Genomic DNA, 26,287 nt, shown 5'->3' with positions numbered 1-26,287 from the left:
GTCATTAATAATCCTATACTTTAGTACCAAAGGAGTTAGATAAACCAATTTAAATTTACAGAAGGTCTACTCAGCATGGACGCCTCGATTGCGGATTATGGGGTGCTTCAGAGGAAGTACGGTGGTTGATGAGCTTCTAGACTATGTGGTTCGTTCCAAGATTTGTCTGTATGGAGCTTTACTTATCGTTGTGTATAAATAGGGGGAAGAGTTAACCCAAGCAATAATCGAAGAGTATGTAAAGAAATGGATCAACTTAACAATGTTAAATCAGCATAGTAAAAGGAGAAATTGGCCTTGGGAGAGATAATTCTCCATCGGTGTTTGTGGAAAGCATATGGAGAGGGCAGACCAACCAATGCAACACCGCCTACTTGGGCTCAGTCTTCAGAAATGCTTCGAAAGAGTTTGTTCCCCAGACTCTCCGCAATGTGTGGCGCACAGAGTTTGAATAGTTGTGTAATGACACCATGATAATATCAGAATATGCCATCAGGTTCAGTGCATTAGCATGTCATACCCCTACATTCGTTCCTACAGCAAGAGAACGAGTCCATGGATTCATTAAAGTACTCTATTATGATCATAAAATTTTGTATGACTCAGGAACTACATGATGATACTTCATTTGGACTAGTGGTAAAAAAAATTTGCTAAGATGCTAGAACATGTTCGGAGCGAGGAAAAAAAAGGAAACTAAGGAGACCAAAAGGGCTCGAGGTTCTGTAGAATTCGGCAGGTTCTTCTTTGCAGTTATAATTCATTATGGCGGAGGCTTGGGCGGTTGGCCAGCACAGACCGCATTTCCGAATCTCGTTGTTCTCCAATTAATCAGGGCACTCATGTGGGACAGTCATCTTTTAATGCACCACTGGCACGGGATTTCCTACAATAGTTATTCAGTTATCCTGCACAGACTCAGTATGAGAAGCCGAACCGCAAGTGGGTTGTTTTGAGTGTGGTGATACTAGGCACATCATGAGAAATTATCCGAGACTTGGGAGAAACCTATTTTATCAGAACACACAGGCCACGTACTCCATTACAATTACTACTCTACCTACACTATCAATTAGGGGTGGAGGACAAGCGGGTAGAGGGCACCTAAGAGGTGGGGGGCAGCCTATGATATATTTGCTATGGTATGGCAGAGGTCGCTACACCAGATAGCGTCATTACAAATACGATCTCGAGTTATTACAAAGTAACATTTTCATTAACTTGATTCGGTCCTGAGTAGCGAGGCAAATCCTCCTAATATTCTCCACCCATGAGTGAGTTTCTTAATCCTAAAATCTACTTATATGAATACTCCTATTGAGAAATATTATGGAGATAGCTATGTTCATCATTATGTGTTGGTCAGTAAGAATAGTGTTGAGGCTAAAAGTGACTTTTGTTAATCATTTCAGTGAGTTTGATGTAATTTTTAAATAATTGATTTCAATTATGAACTATATTCTCTACCGGTATGAGGGTACATTATATATTGTGATTTTATTTAACGGAAATTATTTAAAAGAAGAAAGAAAGGAAATGAAAAGAATTCAGTTGGCACAATGTGCAAAATACTTATGATTCAGAGTTGAGGATGAGTGTGATGACCCAAAATGTCATCTTTAAATTAAATAATTATCTCGATATTTTAAGACCTTGAAAAGTGCTATCAATAATTTCTCGACTTGCGTGCACAGTCCGTATGATTTTTTGGAAGGTTTTTATGTGAAAAATGGATTAAATTGTGAATTAGAGCTTTAAAACTCAACTGAGTTGACTTCGGTCAACATTTTAAGCAAACGAACCCGGATACAAGTTTTGACCATTTCGGTAGTTCCGTATCGTGATTTGGGACTTGATCATATGTCCGAAATCGAATTCGGAGGTCCCTAGATCAAATTACCGACAATTAACAGAATCTAGAAATCTAAGGCTAAAGATTTTTTAAGTTTGACCGGAGATTTGACTTTTGAGCAAACGACCCTGGATTTTGTGATGATTCCAATAGCTTCATATGGTGATTTTGTACTTAGGTGCATGTTCGGATTTGGATTTGGAAGTTTGTAGGATAATTTGGCGCATTTTGGCAAAAGTTGGAAAATAAAAGATTTTTGGAAAGTTTGACCGAGGGTTGACTTTTTGATATAGGGGTCGAAATCTAGTTCTGAAAATTTTCATAGCTTCGTTATGTCATTTATGACTTGTGTGAAAAATTTGAAGTCAATCGGACTTGATTTGATAAGTTTTTGCATCGAATATAGAAGTTGGACAGTCTTAGTTTCATTAGGCTTGAATTGGGGTGTGATTCGCGGCTTTAGCATTATTTGATGTGATTTGAGGTTTTGACTAAGTTAGTATGATGTTTTAGGATTTGTTGGTGTATTTTGTTGAGGTCCCGAGGTCCTCAGATGGATTTTAGAAGGTTAACGGATCAATTCAGACTTGAATTTAGCTGCTGAAATTTTCTGGGCACGAAAACACGAATGTTAAGTTCTGTCCCATTTTCCATTTTTACCAAATTGGAGTTCGGGGAGAGGCGATTTTCGGGAGATTTTTAGAGAAAACAACGGGGTAAGTGTTCTTAACTTAATTTTGGTTAGATTACACGAATCTATTACTAGTTTTGGCATTAAATCTGTGAATTTAGTTGGAAGAGTTTGAAAATAAGATTTGATGATTTGGAGGTCGAATTGTTGTTGAATTTTAGTAAAATTTGTATGGTTGGACTCGTGGTTGGATGAGGGTTCATATTCCGTAATTTTTGTCGAGTTCCGAGACGTGGGCCCCACGAGCGAATTTTAGTGCAATTTCGAATTTTTAATGGAATATGTAGATTTTCATATGCAATTAATTCCTATATTTTGTATTGACTGAATTGAATTATTGTGGCTAGATTCGAGGCATTTGGAGATTGATTTGAGAGGCAAGTAATTGCGGAGTAGGATTTTGCTCGAATTGAGGTAAGTAACGGTTATAAATCTGGTCCTGAGGGTATGAAGCCCCGGAAACCTTGTCGTATGATTATTTTGGAGGTGACGCACATGTTAGATGACGGCGTGTGGGCGTGCACTGTAGGGATTGTGACTTGGTCCGTCCCGTGAGACTGTGGAATTAATTTGCCTACTGTTTAATACATGTTCCCTCTGTTTTCATGGAAATTGACTGTACTTCATGTTAGAAATCATGTTTAGGACTTATGTGATCACTGTTGAGACATGTGAGGTCCTGTACTTGCTAAATTAGCGGCTAAAATTTTGATTAGTACTCAGTTATAGCTTTTCTTGCTTATTATGCCTCCGTCTCTTACTGTTCATTGTTGATATATGATATTACTTCTGTTTGGGCTGTTTATATGATTTCTAAGAGCCCGAGAGACTGAAGAGATTGATGACTGAGTGAGGCCGAGGGCCTAAGTGTGAGGTTATTGATACTATAGCACGTGGGTTGTCCGTGCGGATCCAAATATTTTATTATAGCACGTGAGTTGTCTGTGCAACACGTGAGTTGTCCGTGCAGTTTATAGCGCTTGGGCTGAAGGAGCCCCTCCGGAGTCTGCACACCCCCAGTGAGTGCAGTCGACCATATATATGGATCGGGTTGCACGCCGCAACGGTTATTATAAGGTACCTGCTGAGTGTGAGTGATGATTGATGAGAGTTGAGCCATGAGGGACTGAGAGGCTTGCCCGAGGGGCTATATATGCATACATACGAGTGATGTTTTGCCCGAGGGGCTTGTTTTGTGAAATTACTGTCTTCACTCATCTTTATAGTGATCCTCTATTAAAAATGTTAAACAAATGTTTTGAACAACTTTCATTGAAACTGGAGTTTTTACGAGATGTTTGGAATTAAATTACTGATTTGGTTTTGTTATTTCCACTGAGATTTTTAAGTTATGAGATGAGTTGAATGATTGTTGCCTTTAGAGGTTGTATTTGTTTCAAGTTAATTGTTGCACTTAGTTGCTATTTATTCTTGTCGTACATATTTTTGGAATATTTGATATCTGGTTTAGTTGAGTACGCACTGATGAGACTTAAACTGTTAAATCAAAAGTATGACTACTCTTATTTGAAAGTTATTGAGATAACTGTATTTGCATAGCTCGTCACTACTTCTCAGTTCCTTATTTATTTCCGTTTCTTATTGAGTTGATGTACTCACGTTACCCCCTGTACCTCGTGTACAGATCCAGGCACTTCTGGTCATGGTGGTTGTTGATTGAGGAGTCAGACTCAGGAGACTATTGAGGTAGCTGTATAGCGTTCGTTGACCTTGACACGTTTTCTTTCATATTGTACTGTTCTATATTTCAAACAGTATTTTATCACTCGGATGTTGTTATCATTTAGATGCTCATGCACTCAGTGACACCGGGTTTTGGGGATGGATTGTATAGTAATTTTGGAGTTATATTCTATTTTTTTAAAAGGATTTCTTTAATATTAACTGCTTTCGCCTTTATTTAAAAGTTCTACTGTGTTGAGATGTCGAGTTGAGGCTTGCCTAGTTCCACGATAGGCGCCATCACGACAGGTGAGATTTTGGGTCGTGCCAAGTTGGTATTAGAGCACTAGGTTACATAGGTCTCACGAGTCATGAGCATGTTTAGTAGAGTCTTGCGGATCGATATGGAGATGTCTGTACTTATCTTCGAGAGGCTGCAGAACCCTTTAGGAAATTCCACATTCTTGAATTCTTATCGTGCGACATTGATTAGACTTGAAACGTAATTCCTTGAATTCCTTCCATGCATTCGAGTGCGCATGTGAGCGCTCGGTATCAGCTGTGCATCGACGGTTTGTGATTCCCTGATCAAGGGGCGAGATGTTATTTCTGTGTGTGATGTTGGGCCAGTCTGGAGGATTTGAGGCCAGGTTTTGTCTGTGGCTTGAGTACTGAGATTTTGATTGTGTGAGCACATGCATTTGGGACTTATATGTCCGTTTGTGTCCTTACTGGTGGGATTTGTGACTGGATGACTAGGGGGTAAGTATGATTTGATTGCGAGATGTGTTCAAATTATTCAAATGTGACAGGAAGAGTTTGCTGAGGATGTAGCAATGATTATTAGGTGTTTGACTTCTGTCTTGAGTTGGCATATGGCCTCGAGCTATGGGCGTATTGAAGGACCTCTCGTGTAGTTTAGTTGTGGAGCGGAGTAAATCTTCATGTTGTGTTATGAGTTCAGACTCAGAGGGAGGTTAAGTGATTGTGTAATAGTTATGATTATTGAAGAGTATAGAGAGATACTAGTTTGAGGCTAAGCAAGTGGATTATCTCCTGCGGGATATTCTGAAGTTTGTGTGATCCTTATGTTATTGGTTGGAAGTCCTCTTTTACCAGTGAAATGTACGTGTTATAGTTTGAGTTTAGATCACGTATGAGAGTTAGATTGATTGTTACAAGGTGAATGCGAGATTTGTAAATGGTTTTAGGAATTAGATGGGTTGTGTTGCATGAGCTTATGAAAGATTTAGCTTAATCTCATCTAGTTGGGGCAACTCAACCAGTTATTGCGGCACTGGCCGATGAGAGGCCTGCCTTGTCTTTTGAGGCTTTGCTGAGATTGGACAAGTTTACCAAGCTATTTCCAGTCTATTTTAGTGGTACACCTTCTGAAGACCCACATGATTTTCTCAACCGCTGCTTTGAAGTATCGTAGAACATGGGAATAGTTGAAAACAATGGGGGTTGATTTTACTGTGTTTCAGATGACGGGTTCCGCCAAGAGGTGGTGGAAAATTATGTATTTACTAGACCCGTTATAGTTCTGTCTTAAGATGCGGACGTATTGAGAAGATCACCCGGTAAATCATGTAGGGGTGCAACAGACCTTGGTATCTGGTTGATTTATATGAGTTACAAAGGTCAACATTGTGGATTATTGGACGTTGTGACCCATGACTTCGCGCCAAATGGGGATGTCTACTATCAATGAATGGATCGAATGGTCATATGTTATATCAGTCTTGACCTGAAATGTATATATATATATATATATGGTACTGAAAGTCTTCCCAATAATTTGGTATTGAAAGGCTCCCCAATTATTTACACATATTTAAGGCCTGAGACATGCAGGGGATAAGGTTAGGACTTGTGGTATGTCTGCCTCCTTAATAATCCAATACTTCAGTTTCAAAGGAGTTAGAAAAAAAAGACAACTTTACATTTATAGAAGGTCTGCTCAGTGTGGAAGTCAAGGTTGCAGATTTTGGGTGCTTCAAAGGAAGTATAGTGGTTGACGATCTTCTAGACTATGTAGTTTGTGCCAAGATTTATCTTGATGGAGCTATACTTTTGTGATTGTTGTGCATAATTGGGAGAAAGAGTTACCCCAAATAAGAATTGAAGAGTATACGAATAAATGTGTTAGCTCACCAGTGTTGAGTCAACATAGCAAAAGAAGAAATTAGCCAACGGTGTATGTGGCAAGCGTATGAAGAGGGAAAACTAGCCAATGCAGCACCACCTACTCAGCTCAGTTCTCAAAAATGTTTTTGAAGGAGTTTGTCTCCCGGATTCCCTGTAATATGTGGTCTAAACGGTTGTGTCAGGTCACCATGACGGTGTCAGAATATGTCATCAGGTTCAATGAGTTAGCTGTCACACTCCTACTTTGGTTCCTAAGCCAGAGAGCGAGTCCACTGACTCATTAAAGGACTCAATTATGATCTTGAAATTTAGTAAAACCCGGGAAGCTACAGGTTGATGCTTCACTTTGGCTAGTGGTAAAAATTGCCAAAATGTTAGAATGCGTTCTGGATGAGAAAAAAAAAGGGAAGCTAAGAAGACCAAGAGGTCTTGAGGTTCTAAAGGATTCAACGGATTCTACTCTAAAACTACAAAACATTATGACAGGGTCTTGGGTAGACGGCCAGCCCAGTTAATATATCTGATTACTCAGGGTGCTCCAGTAAGTTCTTTTAATGCACTACCGACACGAGCTTCGTATAATGGTTATTCCAGTTATCTAGCATAGACTCAGCATGAGCAGCTGAACCCTCAAAGGGATTATTATGAATGTGGTAGTACTAGGCACATCATGGGAAAATTGTCCTAGACTTGGGAGAAACATATTTTATAAAAGCACTCAGGCTACGTGCCCCATTGCAGTTACTACTCCACTTAAATGACTAGCCAGGGGTATGGGTTAGGATGTTAGAGGTGGAGGTGAGACTCCTAGAGGTGGAGACCCAACCCGTTGATATATTTTCTGTGGTATGGCTTAGGTCGCAACACCAGATGGTGTCATTACACGTACGGTCTTGAATTATTATAAAGCAACAATTTTCTTAACTTGATTCGGTTTTGAGTATCGAGGCAAGTCCTCCTATTGTGCTCCACTTATGAGTGAACTTCGTAATTCTGAAATCCACTTATGTGAATGCTCCTGTTGGGAGATTCGATGGAGATAACTATGTCTATCATTATGTGTTGTGATTTGGTTAAACGGAAAATTATTCAAAAGAAGAAAATGGAATGTTCCAATTTGGCACGATGTGCATATTACTTGTGGTACAGAGTTGAAGATGAGATCCTTGTGTTTTATATAATGTGAAATATTTAAACTAGGCTACAAGCTGCGGTAGATGTTATATAAGGATGAGGTCCTTGTGGTGAAAAAAAATTGTGTTTAAATACTCCCTTTATGAAATTAAAATTTGTACTATAGTACTTATAGGGAGTCATAGAAAACCTATTAGACTTATTTGGGAAAAAAATCTTGTATGAATATCTTTGTGCATAATTTGCTAGATACGTATTGTAATTATTGAGTTTTAGACTACGAGGTGAGTGCTCGGGGGATGTAAATTGTTACTCGTTAATTCAGGTAAGTAATTATGAGATCTTCATGCCTTGTTGTTAGTAAACTGGAGGTTTGAAACATAATTTTTATTAACATGAGGTTAATTGGTAATGTTGTAATCTATTATGGACAACTATTAAGACCAGATATGTGGTTATGGTCATACATATAATGTGTTTCATGTCAAGATATCATTGTGATAATGTCGTGCTTGTAATGTGGAGATTAGTGTTATTAATATATACTTTGTGGTGCTTTGTTGGGTTGTGGACATGTTGTTAGGAGTTGTTTTAGTGTTACTCTGGCAGGTGGATAGGCCCAATTACAGGGGAGACTCTACCGAAATTTCTGAAAAAATTGGGAGTTAGAAAAAAATTTGGGATATTGAGATGTGCAAAGAAAGAGATAAGTTACATTATGTGTTTAAGGACATGCTCTACTTCTCATTTGAGGACGAATGACCCTAAGTGGGGGAGAATGTAATACCCCGTATTTGATGGGTGCATAGGTACGAGTTGCTATAGCCAGTCGAGACTAATATCGTGTGTTGACGTGAAAATCGGACCTTTCTGGAAATGATTGGAGTGTAAGAAATTTGGTCTTCAAGTTTACAAATATGGATAAAGGAAATAATCTCAATTGAAATGGTATTGTCAGACTTATGTTGAATGCGGTAATGTGGGATCAACCGCGAATATTTGTGTAAAAGTATAATTGTCAATTTGGTAACCTGAGAATAATTCTTAGTACGTTCGAGGACGAACGTTTGTTTTAGAAGTGGAGAATGTGATGACCCAAAATGTCATCTTTAAATTAAATAATTATCTCGGTATTCTAAGACCTTGAAAAGTGCTATAAATAATTCCTCGACTTGCATGCACAGTACGCATGATTTTCCGGAAGGTTTTTGTGTGAAAAATGGATTAAATTGTGAATTAGAGCTTTAAAACTCAACTTAGTTGACTTCGATCAACATTTTGAGCAAACGAACCCGGATACAGGTTTTGACCATTACGGTAGTTCCGTATCGTGATTTGGGACTTGGTCATATGTTCGAAATCAAATTCGGAGGTCTCTAGATCAAATTATCGGCAATTAACGGAATCTAGAAATCTAAGGCTAAAGATTTTTTAATTTTGACCGGAGATTTGACTTTTGAGCCCGGATTAGATTTTTGATGATTCCAATAGCTTCGTATGGTGATTTTGGATTTAGGCGCATGTTCGGATTTGTATTAGGAAGTTTGTAGGATAATTTGGCGCATTTTGGCAAAATTTGGAAAATAGAAGATTTTTTGGAAAGTTTGACTGAGGGTTGACTTTTTGATATCGGGGTCGAAATCCAGTTCTGAAAATTTCATAGCTTCGTTATGTCATTTATGACTTGTGTGCAAAATTTGAAGTCAATCAGACTTGATTTGATAGGTTTTTGCATCGGATATAGAAGTTGGACGGTCTAAGTTTCATTAGGCTTGAATTGGGGTGTGATTCGCGGTTTTAGCATTATTTGATGTGATTTGAGATTTCGACTAAGTTCATATAATATATTAGGACTTGTTGGTGTATTTTGTTGAGGTCCCGAGGGCCTCGGGTGGGTTTCAGAAGGTTAACGGATCAATTTGGACTTGAATTTAGCTGCCGAAATTTTCTGGGCAGCTTCTGCATTTTTCGCACGTGTGAATAGTGACCTCACATGTGTGAACAGTATCCGTATACCGTATCTGTATACAGTATCAGTGAACAATATCTGTGAACAGTAAACACGAAAATTCTGGACAGAATGTTAAGTTCTGAAAATGGTCCTATTTTCCATTTTTACCAAATTGGAGCTCGGGGAGAGGCGATTTTCGGGAGATTTTCAGAGAAAACAACATGGTAAGTGTTCTTAATTTAATTTTGATTAGATTACCCGAATCTGTTACTAGTTTTGGCATTAAATCTGTGAATTTAGTTGGAAGAGTTTGAAAATAAGATTTGATGATTTGGAGGCCGAATTGTTGTCGAATTTTAGTAAAATTTGTATGGTTGGACTCGTGGTTGGATGGGGGTTCATATTCCGTAATTTTTATCGAGTTCCTAAACGTGGGCCCCATGGGCGAATTTTAGTGCAATTTCGGATTTTTAATGGAAAATATAGAATTTCATATGGAATTAATTCCTATATTTTGTATTGACTGAATTGAATTATTGTGGCTAGCTTCGAGGCATTTGGAGATTGATTTGAGAGGCAAGTAATTTCGGAGTAGGATTTTGCTCGGATTGAGGTAAGTAACGGTTATAAATCTGGTCCTGAGGGTATGAAGCCCCGGACAACTTGTCGTATGACTATTTTGGAGGTGACGCACATGCTAGGTGACGGGCGTGTGGGCATGCACTGTAGGGATTGTGACTTGGTCCATCTCGTGAGACTATGAAATTTATTGGCCTATTGTTTAATACATGTTCCCTCTGTTTTCATGGAAATTGACTGTACTTCATGTTAGAAATCATGTTTGGGACTTATGTGATCACTGTTGAGACATGTGAGGTGGTGTACTTGCTAAATTAGCGGCTAAATTTTTGATTAGTACTCAGTCATAACTTTTCTTGCTTATTATGCCTCCGTCTCTTACTGTTCATTGTTGATATATGATATTACTTCTGTTTGGGCTGTTTATATGATTTCTGAGAGCCCGAGAGACTGGAGAGATTGATGACTGAGTGTGGCCGAGCCTAAGTGTGAGGTTAATGATAATATAGCACGTGGGTTGTCCGTGCGGATCCAGATATTTTATTATATTACGTGAGTTGTCCGTGCAACATGTGAGTTGTCCATGCGGATCCAGATATTTTATTATAGCACGTGAGTTGTCCGTGCAACACGTGAGTTGTCCGTGCAGATCCAGATATTATTATAGCATGTGAGTTGTCCGTGCAGCACGAGAGCTGTCCGTGTAGTTTATAGCACTTGGGCTGAAGGAGCCCCTCCGGAGTCTGCACACCCCCAGTGAGTGCAGTCGACTATATATATAGATCGGGTTGCACGCTGCAGCGGTTATTATAAGGTACCTGCTGAGTGTGAGTGATGATTGATGAGATAATCGGCCCCCTTATGCAAAGCATAGTTCGTAAAACAACCCCTCGGGCAAAACAGTAGTCATAAATACTTCTTAACTTGAAAATCTCAGTGGAAATAACCAATGCCAAATCAGTGATTAATTTCTGAACATCTCATAAACCCCAATTTAAATAAAAGTTGTTTTAAAATATTTGTTCAACATTTCGACAGAGGCTTAATATAAAAATGAGTGAAAAACAGTCACTAAATCAACATATTCGATAGAAACTCCTCGGGCAAAGCATCACTCGTACTACATGTATATATAGCCCCTCGAGCAAGCCTCTCCGTCACTCATGACTCAACCCTTATCAATCAACGCTCACACTAAGCACTCACGTTCAATAGGTACCATATAATAACCGCTGCGGTGTGCAACCCGATCCATATATCGTTGCGGCGTGCAACCCGATCCATATATCTCGTCGACGATGCTCACTGAGGGTGTGAAAACTCCGGGAGGGTCCCCTTACGGCCCAAGCGCAATATCAAGCCATCTCGTGGCATCAAATCTAGGCCCTCGGCCTTATATCAATGTCAGTATAACACTGCTGCGACGCGCAGCCCGACCCATATAAGCATTGTTACGGCTTGCAGCCTGATCCATATACATATATATGTATGTATATTGCTGCGACGTGCAGCCCGATCCATAGATATATAATCCTCACAACTAGGCCCTCGACCTCTCTCAGTCATTTACCTCACCATCAGACTCTCGGTATATCTCAATCATCAATCTCACAATCAGACCCTCGGTCTATCTCAGTAAAACAGGGAACTCAACCCAAAACAGTTTCCACATTTTTAAGAATGTAGTGATAAAGCTAGATTTGAGCAATAAGCAGGTAAAACATGACTGAGGATGTGATTTCAAACAAATAGAGTGAGGAAAAATAGTAAAATACCCCTAAGGGTCTCAACAAGTCGGCACAAGGCCCCAAACATGGCATACAACCCAAAACAGTTATAATAACATCAAACAATTAACTATCAAATGCACATTTAATTTAATCATTCGGGATGGACTAAGTCACAATTCTCAGCAGTGCTCTACCCCACGCTCGTCATCTAGCATGTAAGTCACCTCAAAGTAATACAACGATGTATAATCCGGGGTTTCAAACCCTCAGGACAGTATTTACAATCATTACTTACCTCGAACCGGTGAAATTTCTAGCTCGCGACGCCTTTGCCCCTCAAATTGGCCTCCACGCGCGCCGAATCTATCCAAAATCAGAACGAATACATCACAATATGCTAAGGGAGCAAGCCCAAGCGAAAACAATCAACAAAGGGCACGATTTCCGAAATTACCAAAACCCGAGTCCCGGGCCCACATCTTGGAATTGGTTAAAATATATATTTTCAGAATCCTCTTACCCTCACGAGTCTAACCATACCAAAATTATCCAATTCTGATACCATTTGGTCCTTCAAATCATCATTTTACATTTTTAAAAGGTTTCACAATTTTCTTCCTAAATTCCATCCCAAATCACGAATTAAATGATGAATTCAATGATAGATTCATGTACTCTAGCCAAATCAGAGTTAAAATTACTTACCCCGATGAATGTCTTGAAAAACCTTCGAAAAATCGCCAAAATTCGAGTTCTCTAAGTCAAAATATTAAATAAAACCCAAAATCTCGTATTTATAGAGTACCCCTCAGGTTTCAGCTTCCACGGGCCATACCAAATCGACCACGGTCCGGGCAAGCCAGTGCGGTCCGCGCAAAAACAACCTCGGCCGCACAGGCCTTCCTCTGCAGTGACAGGCTTTAGGATTTTGGCCATAACTTTCGCTACAGATGTCCAAATTCCTTGTAGATCAAAAGATATGAGCTTTTGAAGTAGGACCAGCGAGAAGGTTCTTCACCGCGGCCGCGCCCACTTTTGTGCGGTCCGCGCGATGCCTACCGCGGCCGCGCCCGCTTTTGTGCGGTCCGCACTGCACTCACCGCGGGCGCACTTCATTTTGTACGGACCATGTGGGTGAGTTCCGGGGCCTGCAACCCTTCTGGACCTGCTACGACTATGATTTTCGCACTAAAATATCCCGAAACCTACCTGGAACTCCCGGAACTTCAAAAAAATTGTACCAATACATCCCATGACATCGTTCAAACTTGCTCAAAACTTTGGAATGCTTGCAACAATATCAAATCACCAATTTAACATAGGATTCAAGCCTAAGAACTCCAAGAACTCTTAAATTATGCTTTCGCTCAAAAAGTCTATCAAATCTCGTCCGAATGACCTGAAATTTTGCAAGCAAGTCATATTCAACACTACGGAGCTACTCCAACTTTCGAAATTTCATTCCGACCCTTGAATAAAAATCTCACTATCGGACCGGAAACTTCAAACATCCGACTTTCGGCATTTCAAGCCTAAATTAGCTATGGACCTCCAAAACACAATTCGATCATGCTCCTAAGTCATAAATCACCTAACGGAGCTAGCCAAATCATAAAAATTCTGATCCGAGATCATATGCAAACAAGTCAACTCTTGGTCAAATCTTTCAAATTTAAGGCTTCAAACTGAGAACTGTTCTTCCAAATTCATTTCGATTACCCTGAAAACCAAAACCAACAATTTATATAAGGCATAATATATACATGGGGCAAGTCATGCCCGAAGACTGGCGATCAAAGTGCAAAAGTTCAAAACGACCGGTCGGGTCGTTAGAGTTTCAAGTTAATTGCTGCACTTAGTTGCTATTTATCCTTGTCGTACATATTTTTGGAATATTTGATATTTGTTTATTTGAGTACGCATTGATGAGACTTAAACTGTTAAATCAAAAGTATGACTACTCTTATTTGAAAGTTGTTGAGATAGCTGTATTTGCATAGCTCGTCCCTACTTCTCAGTTCCTTATTTATTTCTGTTACTTACTGAGTTGGTGTACTCACGTTACCCCCTGTACCTCGTGTACAGATCCAGGCACTTCTGGTCACGGTGGTTGTTGATTGATGAGTCAGACTCAGGAGACTATTGAGGTAGCTGCATAGCGTTCGTTGACCTTGACACGTTTCCTTTCATATTGTACTGTTCTATATTTCAGACAGTATTTTATCACTCGGATGTTGTTATCATTTAGATGCTCATGCACTCAGTGACACCGGGTTTTGGGGATGGATTGTATAGTAATTTTGGAGTTATATTCTATTTTTTGAAAAAGGATTTCTTTATTATTAACTGCTTCCGCCTTTATTTAAAAGTTCTGCTGTATTGAGATGTCGAGTTGAGGCTTGCCTAGTTCCACAATAGGCGCCATCATGACAGATGAGATTTTGGGTCGTGACAATGAGGTTCTCACAATTTTTAGAGGATGTGAAATATTTAAAACAGGCTATGTGCTGCTATTCAAGTTATATGAGGACGAGATCCTTGTGATTAAAATTTATGTGTTTAAATTATCCTTTTTGTGAAATTATAATTTGTACTATAGTATTAACAGGGAGTCATGCCTGTTAGGCTTATTTGATAACTCTTTTATGTGTTATTGTGCATATTTTTGCTAAATTCGTGTTGTAATTATTTAGTTTCAGCCTATGAGGTGAGTGACAAGTGGCGTAAAATGTGACTCGTTAATTCAGGTAAATAATTATGAGGTCTTCATGCCTCGTGCCTCGTTGTTAGTAAAGTGGAGGTTCAAAACGAGATTTTGTTTCAGCAAGTTAATTGGCGATGTTGTAATCAATTATGGATAATTATTAAGACCAGAGATGTAGTTATGGACATATATATGATGTGTTTTATGTTCAAATATCATTATGATGATGCAATTCTTGTAATGCTGAGATTAGTTTTAATGATTTGGGTTGTGGATGTGTTGTTAGGAGTTATTTTGGTGTTACTCTGACAGGTGGATAGGCCCAATTATAGGGGAGACTCTGCCGAAATTTCTAAAAAAATTTGAGAGTTAGTCAACATTTTGGGAACTTGAGGTGTGTGAGAAAAGAGTGAAGCTATGTGCAGAATTGGGGTCGACTCTACTTCTCATTCGAGGACGAATGATCCTAAGTGTGGGAGAATGTAACACCTCCGAAATTTTTTGAAGTACTTAAGCTATTAAGAAAGTTGATGTGCGCTAATTATATTATTTTGTGTGCAAAGACGGACTAATAATATGATGGATATCAATTGGATATGATAATAAGTGTACGAGTATATTATAAGTTATTTGGGGTCTAAGGAGATGCCTAAGTCTAAGCCAAGTTGGAAAATTTCAAGATAGACTAAAATTCTAAATGAGCACGCACAAGATCACACTTTGGACGAGCATATATACATGTATATAAGGTGTTATGTGATGCACAACCTATCAAACTAAAGGTATTTGAGTCTAGTTTCTAGCGCTTCAAACTGTTCATCATTTGGACATTTATACGAAAAGTTATGATTAATTTACTGAAGGCGGGTAATGCTGTGTTTTGGAGCAGAGGCAAATCGCTGTTACCAAATGCGATTTATAAGTCGTATTCGACACCTGCGATTTACCTGGACAGATTACAAAACGCGAGTTTCGATCATTTTTAACACATTTGGAGCTACGGAGCTCGGATTGAAGCGATTTTCATTGGGGTAAGTGATTCTAACTCGATTTTGGTTAAAATACATGAATCTATTGTTGTTTTTATCATGTAGTAAATTGAGTTGAAAATGGTAGAAATTATCTATACCTTAGATTTAAGATTTGGAGGTCGATTTTTTATTGGAATTTAGTAATTTTGGTATGGTTGAACTCGTGGTTGAATGGACGTTCATATTTTGAAACTTTCGTCGGATTCCGAGACATGGGCCCCACAGGCGATTTTTGATCTAATTTTGGATTTTATTGGAAAATTTGGTATTTTCATATGGGATTGATTCCAATAATTTGTGTTGATTGTATCGAATTATTTTTGGCTAGATTCGAACCATTCAGAGTTGGATAATCGAGGAAAAATGTCTATTATTGGATTGAGATAGCGTGATTTGAGGTAAGTATCTTGCCTAACCTTGTGTGGGGGAATTTCCCCTTAGGTATTGAGTCTTATGTGGAAATTGTGTGATTGAAAACCATGTACGCGAGGTGACGAGTACGTACTTGGTTTATATGATCAAATTATATCGGTTAAAATTCGTAGACAACCTTATGTATTAAATTGGAAAATTGTTGGGACTTATTAACTCTCTTATTTGTCATGTCTCATTCCTTATTTGTCTAGATTATTTTTATATGATAATTTGGTGTGATTGCTACTTGACTTTTATGTGAACTCTATATTTGTTTGAGTTGCTATTTTTAAGGAAATAATTTTCATTATTAATTTTATCTACATACAATTTAAATGAGAAATTTAGTTAATAAGATGAATAAATCTATTTATTTCATGAAGTTGTGAATTACAAAAAAAGTATTGTCCCTTGATGAATATATTTTCAGTTCATTTTTTTGAAATTGATATTGAGTTATAAATGCTGTAAATCATATTGAGGTGAAGTGTTAAATTGTGAAATATTATTTTGTTGAGTTTTCACTTCCAAATATTTTGTTAGAATTTTTGTGCGCATATGACCGAGCCGTGGGCTTTTTATTGTGGAAAAATGTATTGTTGATTTATGTAGCTATTTGGGCACCTGATGTGCAATTTGTGAGATGTTGTAATATTTGAGCACTCGACGTGAAATTTGTGATATGTTGTAAGATTTGAGCATTGTATGTAAAATTTGTAATATGTTGTAATGTTTGAGCACTTGATGTGCAATTTGTGATATGTTTTGATATGTGATCACTTGAGGTGCAAGTTGTATTATGCTGCGATAATTGGGCACTTGAGGTGCAAGTTATATTATGCTGTGATATTTGGGCAATTGAGGTGCGATTTGTGAAATATTGTGATATTGATACGCATGCAATGATATAAGACCAGGGTGTTGAAACGCATGCAGTGAGATAAGGGTGGCTTGAAACGCGTGGCTAGTAGGGGAACTACTAGAAGTCATGCAGTGTGATAAGGGTGGCTAAAACGCGGGATGCTATTTCGGGGAAAAATATTTTCTTTAAAATTATATGTGAAGGCTCCCGCGGTGATGTAAGGAAATGAGATATTGTGAGTTTATTTGTGATTTGGGACTATGAGGCGGTATCTCGGGAGTGCCCCGTTGATATTTCTTTATTTATGTTCTTGTCTTTGGTGATTTTATTTCATTAATATGTAAATTCTTGTCTTCTTCCGTGATGTACTAGTTGACTTTATGATTATATGTTTTGCGCTCCTTATTGCATTGTGTTGGCTTTGACTTTTTAGTACGAGACTTTGAAGATTTATATTTTTGGTTTTTAGTGATTTTCAATGATTGAGTTGTTTTAAATAAAAGAAATTACTATTATGTTTTAAATTAATAAGTTCAATATCCAAAGCAATAGTTTATATGATTCTTTAATTTAAGTGCAATGTCATTTTCTTCACTTAAACTATTTGTAAAGTAAATTGATCGTGCATAATTTTTATATATTGATATTTTTGGCACGTGAGTTGTCCGTGCAGTTGTGATAGAAATATGGGCACGAGGTGCCGTGGAAAATATGAAGGCGGGCTGAGGCCTGTATTTTTATGATTGTGAAATGAGGTGTCACAATGTGACTTTTATTTGAAAGAATTATAATCAAATATTATTTCAAAGAATTAGATTTGAAAGATATTTATTTGAAGGAAGTATATTCGAAATATATGTATTGGTAAGTATTATATTCTAAAGATTATTATTTGAAAAACTTTTAGATGAAAGATGTGTAATTGAATGACTTGATTAAATGGTTGTACTTGTAATCATAATTTGTTGAGCAATATTTATGGTGTTCTTGTTGTCCTGCTATGTATGTCACTTGTTGATTATGAATGATTTGTAATTGAAGGACTTGATTAAATGGTTGTACTTGTATTCATTATTTATTGAGCAATATTTTTGGTGTTCTTGTTGTCTTGCTGTTTATATCACTAGTTGATAATTGTTGCTATCAATGCTATTTGTTTCCTATTATTTTGGTATGCTATATTGCACAGGTTATTAGATGTATCTTGATTGTACCTCGTCACTACTCCACCGAGGTTAGTTTTGATATTTACTGGGTACCGCTGTGGTGTACTCATACTACACTTCTATACATTTTTTATGTACAGAGCCAGGTATTAGAGATATAGGACTCGGACAGAGTTAGAGTGTGATCGCAAGGATTCAAAGTAGGGATGTTTGGTCGTCGCAGTGACTTGGAGTCTTTCCCTCTTATTGTACTGTTAATTATTATTCGAGCAGTAATGTATATTTAGTTTCCTTCAAATCATTTCATCTATTAAGTTAGAGTTCATGACTCAGTACTACCAGTCTTGGGAGGTTGTATCTTTATTTTTGTTGTTTGTTTCGATTATCCTTTAAAAAAATGGCTTGAATTGTTATTATAACCGGCTTACTTAGTTTTAGATACTAAGTGCCATCACGACTCACATGGTGGGATTTTGGGTCGTGACATTTTCGCATTAATATAGGCAATGGTATTTGCTCTATTTATTATAGTAATAATTTATATGTGAATGACCATCTCCAATATGAGGTTTATGTCTTATCTAATGTGAATGCTAATTCGATTATGCATGTTTGAAGTCTTAAGAGGATAAGAGATGATCAAGTAGATCATGCATACCTTTGTCATTGTAGGCTTGGTCATATTGGAGAGAAAAGAATTAACAAGTTGTACAAGGAAGGGTACCTTGACAACTATGATTTTGAATCCTACCCAACTTGTGAATCTTGTCTCAAATGAAAAATGACCAAATCTCCATTTACTGAAAGTGAAGAAAGTGCTTCTGAATTATTGGAACTAATTCATACAGATGTTTGTGGGCCCATGAAGATTTAAGCTAGAGGTGAATATTCTTACTTCATCACCTTCACTGATGATATGTCAAGATATGGATTTGTGTATCTTATGAAACACAAGTCTGAATCTTTTGAAATGTTCAAAAGGTCCCGTAGTGAATTTGAGAAGTAGACTGGTAAAAGTACCAAAGTACTAATGTCTGATAGAGGTGGAAAATATCTTAGTGAAGATTTTACCAGATATCTCAAAGAGAATGGGATTCTCTCACAGTGGACACCTCCAGGAACACCACAACACAATGGTATGTCTGAAAGGAAAAATTGAACCTTATTAGATATGGTGATATCTATGATGGGGTTCACTGATCTTCCAATAAATTTATGGGGATATGCTTTGGAAGCAGCAACATACTTACTTAATAAAGTTCCCACTAAGTCAGTCTCATAACTGTGACGACCCGGCCAGTCGTCTCATGATTTATCACTCTGTTTTCCCTTATTTCAGCTTCGTTACGCTTCGTTATCCGTGTTTTACGTGAACGGGTTGATTAGTTTGAGTTCGGAGAGGATTTGGTGAGAAATGAGACACTTAGTCTCTTTTAAGAAGGCTTAAGTTGGAAAAGTTAATCGGATGTTAACTTATGTGTTAGAGGGCTTGAATGTGAGTTCTAATGGTTCAGTCAGCTTCGGGAGGTGATTTTTTACTTAGGAGAGCGATCGGAATGGGTTTTGGAGTTGTAGAGAAGAATTAGGCTTGAATTGGCGAAGTTGATATTTTGGTGATTTCCGGTTGATAGGCGAGATTTTGATATAGGGATCGGAATGGAATTCCGAGAGTTGCAGTAGCTTCGTTGTGTCATTTGGGATGTGTGTGCAAAATTTCAGGTCATTTATTTGGTTGGGTTTTTGATCAAAAACATATTTCGGAAGATTTTAAAAATTTTAGGCTTGAATCCGATGTGTTTTGAGTAATTTGATGTTGTTTGAGGTGTTTTGATGATTGGAACAAGTTTGAATAAGGTTTAGGATGTGTTGGTGCTTTTAGTTGAAGTCCCCGGGGCCTAGGGTGAGTTTCGGGTGGTTAAACGGACTATTTCATCTTTGGAAAAGTTGCAGATTCTTTTTGAGCTTCAGCTGTGCACCAGAAATTTTTTGGTGCGAGGAGTCTAGTTTGGAAGCTCATACCTTGAAATATATAAGGAATCAGCAAAATTGCAAAACATTAAAGTTGTAGCCCTTACATTATAGTTTCCAGAAAGTTAAACTATTTAGGATTTGGATATTCTATCAGAAAGTTATGATGGATAGAATAAGGCTGGTGGATCAGTTTTGACAGAATTTTCTGATGCACTTTAGAAGCTCATATCTCGGAATATATAAAGGGTTATATGGTGTACAACCTATCAAATGAAAGATCTTCAAGTCTAGTTTTTAAATGATCAAACCGTTTTCCATTTGGATAATTCCACTAGGAGTTATAGGCATTTTAACAGAAGGTGTACAGCAGGGAAAATGGTAAGAGGATGTACAACCTGCACAGCATACGGTACACCTCGATAAAGCCTGGGCAGAATGTTTTTAAGCCCTCTTGTCCGCGATTTGGGTCCATTTTTCAGCCATAGTTGATCATTTTGAGAGCTTTTTGAATGAGATTGAAGAGGAATTCAAGGATAAATATTTGGAGGTAAGAATTTTGGACCTAAAACTCGTTTATATTGTGAAATCCACCTAGAATATCATTGAATTCTTGCTAAAAATGGAAGAAATAAGGCTTGGGATTTGAGACTCTAATTGGGGATTTGGAGGACCATTTGGGGTCGTATTTGAGAACTTTTGGTATGTATGAACTCGTGGGGAGATAAAGAACCTGTTGATGTAAAAAATTTTGAATTTCGAGAAGTGGGCTCGGGGCTCGGCTTTTGCTAATTTCAGGATTTTTGAAGTTTTCCGATTGTTTTTGCTTGGGCTTTGTTCCCATAGCATATTGTGACGTATTCGTTCTGATTTTGGATAGATTCGACGCGCGTGGAGGCCACTTCGAGGGGCAAAGGCATCGCGAGCTAATGAATTAGTCGGTTCGAGGTGAGTAATGATTGTAAATAATGCTCTGAGGGTTTGAAACCTCGGATTTGCACATCGTAGTGCTATATTGATGTAAGACACACGTTTGATGACGAGTGTGTGGTCGTATACTATTGGGGATTGTGACTTGGTCCATCCCGCATTGATGATTTTACCGCGTATTTGATTGAGACTTATTTGTTTTTATTATGTTTTGGGCTAATTGCCATATTTGGGCTTCGTGCCAACTATTTGAATCCTTTGGGGATTTTTACTATCATTTCCTCACTGTATGGCTTATTACTTGAACTCAGTCCTGTTATTTTTCCACTGTTTTACTACTCAGCCATTTTACTCAGTTTTGAGATTTAAATGATATTCTAAATGATGTTTTGGGCTGAGAAATATTGTTTTACTATTGCCCGAGGGGCTTGTGATGATTTTGGACTGATTAAAGGCCGAGGGCCTAGTTGTGAGGATACACTAGTACTGATATGAGGCCGAGGGCCTGAGACACTTATATACGCCACGAGGTGGCTTGATTGATATGAGACCGAGGGCCTAGTTTTGATGCCACGAAATGGCTTGATATTGCGCTTGGGCCATAAGGGGGCCCTCCCGAAGTCTGTACACCCCTAGTGAGCGCGGGTACCCATTGTGTTCTGATATTGAGCTCGAGGGGCTATTACTGTTCTGATATTGAGCCCGAGGGACTGGTACTGTTATGAGATATTGCCCGAGGGGCGGCTTTGTTGATACCTATGCCCGAGGGGAGAATTTCCATTTGTTACTCACTTGTAAACTACTTGTTTTACTTGTTGGAAAAAGGGATTTTTATTTGACTTTTCACTGTTTTACTATTTAAAGTGATTTTACTGCTTCAGTATGGAATGCCTTGTGTTTTTACATGATTTCTTATCTTCAGTTATTATTTATATTTATTACTCACTGGGTCGGAGTACTCACATTACTCCCTGCACCATGTGTGCAAATTCAGGCGTTGTTGGTTTCGCTCCTGAGTGTTGATTCCTCCAGTTCCAGGCGGCTTTCAGGGATTACGAGGTAGTTGTTGATGTCCGCAGCCCCGTGTCTCTATTATCTTGTCTTTTCTATTCCTTTCGAATATTTGTACTAGTTATTGGATCTAGCAGACTTGCATTATGACTCGTAGATGCTCATGACTTGTGACACCCCAGTTTGGGCTGTGTCAGGTTAGATTTCCGCATTGTATCTAATTTCCGTTATTTAGTACTATTAAACCATGTTTAGACTTATTTATGCTATTTAAAAAAATGAGAATTTGGTTCAATTGGTTGGCCTTGTCTTCACGAGAGGCGCCATTACGACCGGGTACGGGTTAGGGTCGTGACAAGTTGGTATCAGAGCCTAGGTTACATAGGTCTCACGAGTCATGAGCAGGTTTAGTAGAGTCTCGCGGATTGATACAGAGACGTCTGTATTTATCCTCGAGAGGCTGCAGAACCTTTAGGAAAGACTTTATATTCTTGAAATTCTTGTCGTGTGAACTTGTTGAGCCGAGTACTAAACTACTGTTATTTTATTCTCCCACTGATGGTGAGGACTCGCGCTACCAGACGAGGTGGATGACCACCAATGCCACCAGCTGCAGCCACTAGAGGCCGAGGACACGGTCGTGGTCGTGGTAGAGGCAGGGCATCGACAGCACCTATTGATCCACTAGCCACCCCAACCCAGGATCAGGCTCCGACTATGGATGCTCCAGCAGCACCAGTTCAGGCACCAGCTGTGCTTATAGTAATTTCGGGTCTTCAGGAGGCCTTGGCACAGATCTTATCAGTTTGCACTGGCCTGACTCATGTAGTTTCAGCTACTACAGTTGCAGCTACTTCACAGGCTGGGGGAGGCACCCATACTCCCGTTGCTCGCACACCTGAGCAGGTAGTGCAAGGACTTCAAACGCCGGAGGTACCTCCAGCTCAGGAGTTTATAGTACCAGTTATGGCTGATGATGAGCAACGTCGCCTTGAGAGGTTTGGTAGACTCCAGCCTCTGACGTTCAGTGGTGCAGAGGGCGAGGATGCCCAGGGTTTCTTAGATAAGTGCTAGCGGATGCTTCGTACAGCAGGGATTCTTGAGACTAGTGGTGTGGCATTTACTACCTTTCAGTTTTCTGGGGCTTCCTTCACTTGGTGGGAGGTGTATGAGAGGCGTAGGCCTGTTGGTGCAGCGCCCCTTACTTGGCAACAGTTCTCCGTTCTCTTCCTGGAGAAGTACGTGCCATAGTCCCGCAGAGAGGAGCTGCGTAGACAGTTTGAGTGGTTGCGACAAGGGGATATGACTGTGTCACAGTATGAGTTGAGGTTTTCTGAGTTGGCACGTCATGCCATTTGGATGGTTCCAACAGATCGAGAGAGGATCAGGAGATTTGTTGACGGCCTTAATTATCATCTCTATATTCTTATGACCAGAGAGAGTGATGGATGTTATGTTCGAGGAGGTGGTTGATATCGCCTGTGAGATTGAGTCGGTTCGCCGTCAGGAGCGAGAGGAGAGGGAGGCCAAGAGGCCTCGAGGATCGGGCAGTTATAGTGGTGCTCCTTCGAGGGGCCAGTTCCAGCACAACAGAGGCTGTTCATTCAGGCCTGTTCAGTCAGCTCGCCCAGGTTATCGTGAGGCATCTTCAGGTCATGGTTATCATGGATCTCAGCAGGTCCAGTCATCACTTAGCGCCCTCCCGGCTCAGACTTCATCTCGTGCCCCATTAGCTTAGGGTTCTTCTATGCCGGGTGCATCTGCTAGTCACTCCGGTGCGAGGGGTTCTCTTTAGTCCCCTTCCCCAGTACCTGGGAGTTGTTATGAGTGTGGCGCGTTTGGCCACATGTGGAGGCAGTTTCCTCGCCGTGTTGCTAGTTCGTCCCATCAGAGGGGTTAGTCTTCTGCTTCAACGCCAGTTTCTTCACCACCCGCTCAGCCAGCTAGGGGTGGAGGTCAGGCAGCCAGGGGTCGTCCCAGAGGGGGAGGCCGATCAGGAGGCGGTCAGGCCCATTTTTATGCACTCCCCGGCAGACCAGATGCTATTGCTTCAGATGCTGTTATTACAGGTATTGTTTCAGTCTACCACAGAGATGCCTCTGTACTATTTGATCCTGGTTCCACCTTTTATTATGTGTTATCACACTTTGCTCGCTATTTGGGTACGCCCCGTGAGTTTTTTACTTTACCTGTTCATGTATCTACCCTGGTGGGCGATACTATTATTGTAGACCGTGTGTACCGGTCATGTGTGGTGATTATTGGGGGTCTGGAGACCCGAGTGGATCTGTTATTATTGAGTATGGTGGATTTTGATGTTATTTTGGGCATGGACTAGTTATCTCCGTGTCGTGCTATTCTGGACTGTCATGCTAAGACAGTCACTTTGGCTATGCCGGGTGTGCCGCGGATCGAGTGGCGTGGTGTGACTGATTATGTTCTCAGTAGAGTGATCTGTTTCTTGAAGGCCCAAAGTATGGTTGGGAAGGGTTGTCTTTCATATCTAGCGTTTGTGAGGGATGTCGGAGCTGAGACTCCAAGTATTGATTCTATTCTAGTTGTGAGGGGTTTTCCTAATGTGTTTCCTGCAAACCTGCCGGGCATGCCACCGGGCAGGGATATTGATTTTGGTATTGACCTGGTACCGGGCACTCAACCTATTTCTATTCCACCGTATCGTATGGCACCAACAGAGTTGAAGGAATTGAAGGAGCAACTTCAGAACTCCTAGATAAGGGGTTCATTCGGCCTAGTGTGTCACCTTGGGGTGCGCCGGTTCTATTTGTGAAGAAGAAGTATGGCACAATGAGAATGTGCATTGATTATAGGCTAATTGAACAAAGTAACAGTGAAGAACAAGTATCCTTTGCCTCACATTGATGATTTATTTGATCAGCTTCACGGAGCGAGAGTGTTCTCCAAGATTGACCTCCGTTCGGGTTATCACCAGTTGAAGATCAGGGATTCGGATATTCTTAAGACAGCTTTCAGGACCCGATATGGTCATTACGAGTTCTTGGTGATGTCTTTTGGGCTGACTAATGCCCCAGCAGCATTCATGCATTTGATGAACTGCGTGTTTTGACCTTATCTTGATTCGTTTGTGATAATTTTCATTGATAATATTCTGGTGTATTCGCGTAGTCAGGAGGAGCACGCGGAACATTTGAGAGTTGTGTTACAGAGATTGAGAGAGGAGAAGTTTTATGCAAAATTCTCCAAATGTGAGTTCTGGCTCAGTTCAGTGGCTTTCTTGGGACACGTGGTGTCCAACGAGGGTATTCAGGTTGATCCAAAGAAGATAGAGGCGGTTTAGAGTTGGCCTAGACCATCCTCAGCCAGAAAGATTCGCAGTTTTCTTGGTTTGGCAGGCTATTATCGCCGGTTTGTTCAGGGATTCTCATCTATCGCATCGCCCTTGAACAAGTTGACTCAGAAGGGTACTCTATTTGTATGGTCCGACGAGTGTGAAGAGAGCTTTCAGAAGCTCAAGACAGCTTTGACCACAGCTCCAGTGTTGGTTTTGCCATCAGCTTCAGGTTCATATACCGTGTATTGTGATACTTCGAGAGTTGGGATTGGTTGTGTGTTGATGCAGGAGGGTAGAGTTATTGCTTATGCTTCTCGTCAGTTGAAGCCTCATGAGAAGAACTACCCCGTTCATGATTTAGAGTTGGCTGCCATAGTTCATGCATTGAAGATTTGGAGGCATTACTTGTATGGCGTATCTTGTGAGGTATTCACTGATCATTGCAGTTTTCAGCATTTGTTCAAGCAGAAGGATCTTAATTTGAGGCAGCGGAGATGGTTGGGGTTGCTTAAGAATTATGATATCACTATATTGTACCATATAAGAAAGGCCAATGTGGTGGCCGATGCTTTGATCCGAAAGGCAGTGAGTATGGAGAGTTTGGAATATATTCCAGTTGGGGAGAGACCTCTTGCAGTTGATGTTCAGGCCTTGGCCAATCGGTTTGTGAGGTTGGATATTTCGGATCCCAGTCAGGTGTTGGCTTGTGTGGTTTCTCGGTCTTCTTTATATGATCGCATCAGAGAACGCCAGTATGATGATCCGCATTTGCTTTTCCTTAAGGACAGAGTTCAGCATGATGATGCCAGAGATGTGACCATTGGTGATGATGGTGTGTTGAGAATGCAGGGCCAGATTTGTGTGCCTAATGTGGATGGGCTTCGGGAATTGATTTTGGAGGAGGCCCATAGCTCGCGGTATTCCATTCATCTGGGTGCCGCGAAGATGTATCATGATTTGAGGTAGCTCTATTGGTGGAGAAGAATGAAGAAAGATATTGTAGGATTTGTAGCTCGGTGTCTCAATTGTCAGCAGGTGAAATATGAGCATCAGAGACCGGGTGGTTTGCTACGACAGATGTATATTCCTGAGTGGAAATGGGAGAGGATCACTATGGACT

The sequence above is a fragment of the Nicotiana sylvestris genome, chromosome 4, assembly GCF_000393655.2.
Source record: "Nicotiana sylvestris chromosome 4, ASM39365v2, whole genome shotgun sequence".
Classification (NCBI taxonomy): Eukaryota; Viridiplantae; Streptophyta; class Magnoliopsida; order Solanales; family Solanaceae; genus Nicotiana; species Nicotiana sylvestris.
This window is presented reverse-complemented; position numbering follows the sequence as displayed.